Below are 7,006 nucleotides of genomic sequence, written 5' to 3'. Positions count from 1 at the left end.
CTTTTTGTGCTCCTCCTCTGCTCTTTTTCACCTCTGTTTCAGCTCTTCCTCTGTTCAGTTTCAGCTCTTCATCTCCTCTGTTTCACCTTCTTCAGCTCTGTTTCACCTCTTTTGTGCTCTGTTTCAGCTCTTCCAGCTGTATTTCACCTTTTTTTCTGCTCAGTTTCACCTCTTTCAGCTCTTCCTCTGCTCTGTTTCAGCTCTTCCTCTGCTCTTTTTCACCTCAGTTTCAACTCTTATTCAGCTCTTCCTCTGCTCTGTTTCACCTCTGTTTCAGCTCTTTTTCACCTCAGTTTCAGCTCTTATTCAGCTCGTCCTCTGCTCTGTTTCAGCTGTTTCTGCTCTGTTTCAGTTCTGTTTCTGCTCTTTTTCTGCTGTTTCACCTCTGCTTCAGCTCGTCCTCTGCTCTGCTTCAGTTCTTCCTCTTCTCTGTTTCTGCTCTTTTTCACCTCAGTTTCAGCTCTTCCTCTGCTCTTTTTTAAAATCTGTTTCAGCTCTTCCTCTGCTCTGTTTCACCTCTTTTTCTGTTCTTCTTCTCCTTTGTTTCAGCTCTTCCTCTGCTCTGTTTCACCTCTATTTCTGCTCTGTTTCACCTCTTTTTCTGCTCTGTTTAAGCTCAGTTTCACCCGTTTTCAGCTTTCTCTTCTCTTTTTCAGCGCTCCCTTTCCTCTTTTTCACCTCTGTTTCAGCTCATTCTCTGCTCGGTTTCACCTCTGTTTCAGCTCTTCATCTGCTCTGTTTCACCTCTGTTTCAGCTCTTCCTCTGCTCTGTTTTATGTCTGTTTCACCTCTTTTTCTGCTTTTACTCTGCTGTTTCAGCTGTTTCAGCTCTTCCTCTGCTCTGTTTCACCTCTTTTTCTGCTGTGTTTAAGCTCAGTTTCACCCGTTTTCAGCTTTCTCTTCTCTTTTTCAGCTCTCCCTTTCCTCTTTTTCACCTCTGTTTCAGCTCATCCTCTGCTCGGTTTCACCTCTGTTTCAGCTCTTCCTCTGCTCTGTTTCAGCTCTTCCTCTGCTCTGTTTGTCTGTTTCACCTCTGTTTCAGCTCTTCCTCTGCTCTGTTTCATGTCTGTTTCACCTCTTTTTCTGCTTTTACTCTGCTGTTTCAGCTCTTCCTCTGCTCTGTTTCACCTCTGTTTCAGCTCGTCCTGTGCTCTGCTTCACTCCTCTGCTTTTTCTGCTCTTTTTTCACCTCTTTTGCTGCTCTGTTTCATCTCTCTTTCAGGTATTCCTCTCCTCTGTTTCACCTCAGTTTCAGGTCTTCCTCTCCTCCGTTTCTGCTCTGTTTCACCTCTTTTTCTGCTCTGTTTCACCTCTCTTTCAGGTCTTCGTCTCCACTGTTTAACCTCTGTTTCAGGTCTTCCTGTCCTCTGTTTCACCTCTGTTTCAGCTCTTATGCAGCTCTTTTTCACCTCAGTTTAAGCTCTTATTCAGTTCTTCCTCTGCTCTGTTTCACCTGTTTTAGCTCTTCCTCTGCTCTTTTTCAGGTCTTTGTCTGCTCTTTTTTCAGTTGTGTTTCAGCTCTTCCTCTCCTGTTTCAGTCTGATTCACCTCTGTTTCAGCTCTTCCTCTCCTCTGTTTCAGCTGTTTCAGTTCTGTTTCTGCTGTTTCACCTCTGCTTCAGCTCGTCCTCTGTTCTGCTTCAGTTCTTCCTCTTCTCTGTTTCTGCTCTTTTTTCACCTCAGTTTCAGCTCTTCCTCTGCTCTTTTTTAAAGTCTGTTTCAGCTCTTCCTCTGCTCTGTTTCACCTCTTTTTCTGCTCTGTTTCACCTGTTTCAGCTCTTCCTCTGCTCTTTTTCACCTCTTATTCAGCTCTTCCTCTGCTCTGTTTCACCTCTCTTTCAGGTCTTCCTCTCCTCTGTTTCAGCTCTTCCTTTCCTCTGCTTCAGCTCTTCCCTCCGGGCTGTGGCTAAAGTGGTATTTCTGCCAGCGTTTCCCCCCTCCTCTACATAAACAGGCTTTTCTGCTCTAATGCAGACTAAAGCTCTAATTACAATTTTGGGCTTGAGTAACAGAAGTCATAATTATGGTTCCTCTTATTATGCAAATTAATCAACTGATTCCAAAGAATTAATTACCTCTTGTCCCAAGTTTGATTAGCAAATGAGTGTTTTGGCCTCCTATTTTGATTTGGTGTTTAGATTCCTTTCTTTGAGCTGGAGACAATGGGATAATAAAGAGTGAAAAGCTGAAGCAGATGAAAAACTGGGACGTGAACTATCAGTATTAACCTGTAAATAACACGTGTACACAGGTCAGAAACTATCTGTATTAACATGTTAATAACACATGTACACAGGTCAGAAACTATCAGTATTAACCTGTTAATAACACATGTAAACAGGTCAGAAACTATCTGTATTAACCTGTTAATAACACATGTACACAGGTCAGAAACTATCTGTATTAACCTGTAAATAACACGTGTACACAGGTCAGAAACTATCTGTATTAACATGTTAATAACACATGTACACAGGTCAGAAACTATCAGTATTAACCTGTTAATAACACATGTAAACAGGTCAGAAACTATCTGTATTAACCTGTTAATAACACATGTACACAGGTCAGAAACTATCTGTATTAACCTGTAAATAACACGTGTACACAGGTCAGAAACTATCTGTATTAACATGTTAATAACACATGTACACAGGTCAGAAACTATCTGTATTAACCTGTTAATAACACATGTACACAGGTCAGAAACTATCTGTATTAACATGTTAATAACACATGTACACAGGTCAGAAACTATAAGTATTAACCTGTTAATAACACATGTAAACAGGTCAGAAACTATCTGTATTAACCTGTTAATAACACATGTACACAGGTCAGAAACTATCTGTATTAACCTGTTAATAACACATGTAAACAGATCAGAAACTAGCTGTATTAACCTGTTAATAACACATGTACACAGGTCAGAAACTATCAGTATTAGCCTGTTAATAACACATGTACACAGGTCAGAAACTAACTGGATTAACCTGTAAATAACACATGTACACAGGTCAGAAACTATCAGTATTAACCTGTAAATAACACGTGTATACAGGTCAGAAACTATCTGTATTAACCTGTTAATAACACATGTACACAGGTCAGAAACTATCTGTATTAACATGTTAATAACACATGTACACAGGTTAGAAACTATCTGTATTAACATGTTAATAACACATGTACACAGGTCAGAAACTATCTGTATTAACCTGTAAATAACACATGTACACAGGTTAGAAACTATCTGTATTAACCTGTTAATAACACATGTACACAGATCAGAAACTATCTGTATTAATCTGTTAATAGCACATGTACACAGGTCAGAAACTATCTGTATTAACATGTTAATAACACATGTACACAGGTCAGAAATTTTCTGTATTAACCTGTTAATAACACATGTACACAGGTCAGAAACTATCAGTATTAACCTGTTAATAACACATGTACACAGGTCAGAAACTATCTGTATTAACCTGTTAATAACACATGTACACAGGTCAGAAACTATCTGTATTAACCTGTTAATAACACATGTACACAGGTCAGAAACTATCTGTATTAACCTGTTAATAACACATGTACACAGGTCAGAAACTATCAGAATTAACCTGTTAATAACACATGTACACAGGTCAGAAACTATCTGTATTAACCTGTTAATAACACATGTACACAGGTCAGAAACTATCAGAATTAACCTGTTAATAACACGTGTACACAGGTCAGAAACTATCAGTATTAACCTGTAAATAACACATGTACACAGGTCAGAAACTATCAGTATTAACATGTTAATAACACATGTACACAGGTCAGAAACTATCTGTATTAACAAGTTAATAACACATGTACACAGGTCAGAAACTATCTGTATTAACAAAGTTAATAACACATGTACACAGGTCAGAAACTATCAGTATTAACATGTTAATAACACATGTACACAGGTCAGAAACTATCTGTATTAACAAGTTAATAACACATGTACACAGGTCAGAAACTATCTGGATTAACCTGTAAATAACACATGTACACAGGTCAGAAACTATCTGTATTAACCTGTAAATAACACATGTACACAGGTCAGAAACTATCTGTATTAACAAGTTAATAACACATGTACACAGGTCAGAAACTATCAGTATTAACATGTTAATAACACATGTACACAGGTCAGAAACTATCTGGATTAACCTGTAAATAACACATGTACACAGGTCAGAAACTATCTGGATTAACCTGTAAATAACACATGTACACAGGTCAGAAACTATCTGTATTAACCTGTAAATAACACATGTACACAGGTCAGAAACTATCTGTATTAACCTGTTAATAACACATGTACACAGGTCAGAAACTATCTGTATTAACCTGTAAATAACACATGTACACAGGTCAGAAACTATCTGTATTAACCTGTTAATAACACATGTACACAGGTCAGAAACTATCTGTATTAACCTGTTAATAACACATGTACACAGGTCCGAAACTATCTGTATTAACCTGTAAATAACACATGTACACAGGTCAGAAACTATCTGTATTAACCTGTTAATAACACATGTACACAGGTCAGAAACTATCTGTATTAACATGTTAATAACACATGTACACAGGTCAGAAACTATCAGTATTAACCTGTTAATAACACATGTACACAGGTCAGAAACTATCTGTATTAACATGTTAATAACACATGTACACAGGTCAGAAACTATCTGTATTAACATGTTAATAACACATGTACACAGGTCAGAAACTATCAGTATTATAGTAGTACTTATCCTGTCAATCCTTGTCAATCCTTGTCAGGCCGTTTTTAGGATAAAGGAAATTTCAGAAGGGGAAGTGGCCAGCATTATTAACTCCCTCAACCACTCAAAGGCTAAGGATGTTTATGGTCTCAGTACTCATTTTTTAAAACTGCACAAAGATGCACTAATTTTACCCATAACTGATTTAGTAAATTTATCTTTTAAACAAAGTGTTGTGCCGTCAGCATGGAAGCTGGCTGTAGTCACACCTGTCTATAAGTCTGGTGATAGAACTGAAATGGCTAATTTTCGGCCTATCAGTATTCTCCCTACTATCTCCAAGATTGCAGAAAAATGGGTGGCAAAGCAGCTGAATGCACACTTAAATACTGGACACACACCTCTACATCCAATGCAATTCGGATTTCGTAATAATCACTCCACAGAGTTTGCAAACTGTATTTTTATTGAAAAAGTCAAAAGTCTTCTTGATAAACATCCCTGTGTAGGAGCTGTCTTTCTAGACCTCAAGAAGGCTTTTGACACCGTCAATCACCACATTCTTTTATCTGAACTGACCCGTTTTAATCTTTCACCAGAAGCACTACGTTGGTTTCAGTCTTACCTGTGTGACAGAAAACAGTGTGTGTCCCTCTCTGGCTCCAATTCATCTTACCTCAGTTGTCCAACAGGGGTCCCCCAAGGCAGTATTTTGGGGCCTATTTTATTTAGTATTTTTATAAATGATCTTCCTGAAGTCTGTCTAAATGCCAACACTCAAATGTACGCAGATGATGCAGTTATTTTTACACATGCCAAAAATCCACAGGAAGCCTCCCGAATTTTGACAGCTACCATGACCCATGTGCAGAACTGGGTCAAGGAATCCTGTTTACAGCTTAATACAAAGAAAACAGTCTGCATGATGTTCACCAAAAAGACTACTGAACTGAAACAGTCAAACATCTTTCTTGATGGGGTGGAACTGGACTTGGTCAGTGAGTTCAAGTACCTTGGATTAACCTCAGACCCAACATTAACATTTAAACAACACATAAAGCAACTGAAGAAGATAGTAAATTTTAATGTACAAAATTTTAAACAAGTCAGACCCTTCTTGACCCTACATGCTAAGATGTTTTTACACTCCATGATTTTCTCTCATATTAAATACTGCATAACTTCCTGGTCACTTGCTGCTGGCACATCACTCAAACCTTTAGAATCACTTTTTAAAAAAAACATAAAAATATTTGATAAAAAACCACTTAATTTTCACCATTGCATTGTTTTAGATAAATATAAATTTCTTAATTTTAATAATTTTGTGAATTTTAAAAATGCTTGCTTGATATTTAAAGTCTTGCATGGACTTGCCCCTCCTCCCTTGACAGATTTTATCAAATCCCGCTCTGTCAGTGGGATGGTCACCAGGGCCACAGCTCGAGGAGACTGTGAGGTGCCACGCAGGTGCACTACTTTTGGACAAACTGCACTTTCAGTCACTGGGACTAAATATTGGAACAGTTTACCGCTCAACATAAGAGACTCACAATCATATGCCTCCTTCAAATCACAACTTAAACATTGGATGAAGGAAAACCAAGCCTGTGACCATCAGTAGATCATCCTCACTGTGTTGTCCTGTGTGTTTTTATGATGTTTTGCATTTCTTTGTACTGTTTTTTTATAATGTCTTTTACAATATTTTGCCTTTTTGTCAATTGTCTTTCTTGTCACCTGCCTAGGGACTACAGATGGAAATTAGCACTGCTGCTACAATCTGGCATATGTACAGCTACAATTGTTGTAGATGTTCATTAATATGCACTGTCCCTATTAAATAAATAAATAAATAATAATAAATAATAAAAATAGTATTAACCTGTTAATAACACATGTACACAGGTCAGAAACTATCTGTATTAACCTGTTAATAACACATGTACACAGGTCAGAAACTATCTGTATTAACCTGTTAATAACACATGTACACAGGTCAGAAACTATCTGTATTAACCTGTTAATAACACATGTACACAGGTCAGAAACTATCTGTATTAACCTGTAAATAACACATGTACACAGGTCAGAAACTATCTGTATTAACCTGTTAATAACACATGTACACAGGTCAGAAACTATCTGTATTAACCTGTTAATAACACATGTACACAGGTAAGAAACTATCTGTATTAACCTGTTAATAACACATGTACACAGGTCAGAAAC

This window comes from Sphaeramia orbicularis, unplaced genomic scaffold (genome assembly GCF_902148855.1).
Source record: "Sphaeramia orbicularis unplaced genomic scaffold, fSphaOr1.1, whole genome shotgun sequence".
NCBI classification, from domain to species: Eukaryota; Metazoa; Chordata; class Actinopteri; order Kurtiformes; family Apogonidae; genus Sphaeramia; species Sphaeramia orbicularis.
This window is presented reverse-complemented; position numbering follows the sequence as displayed.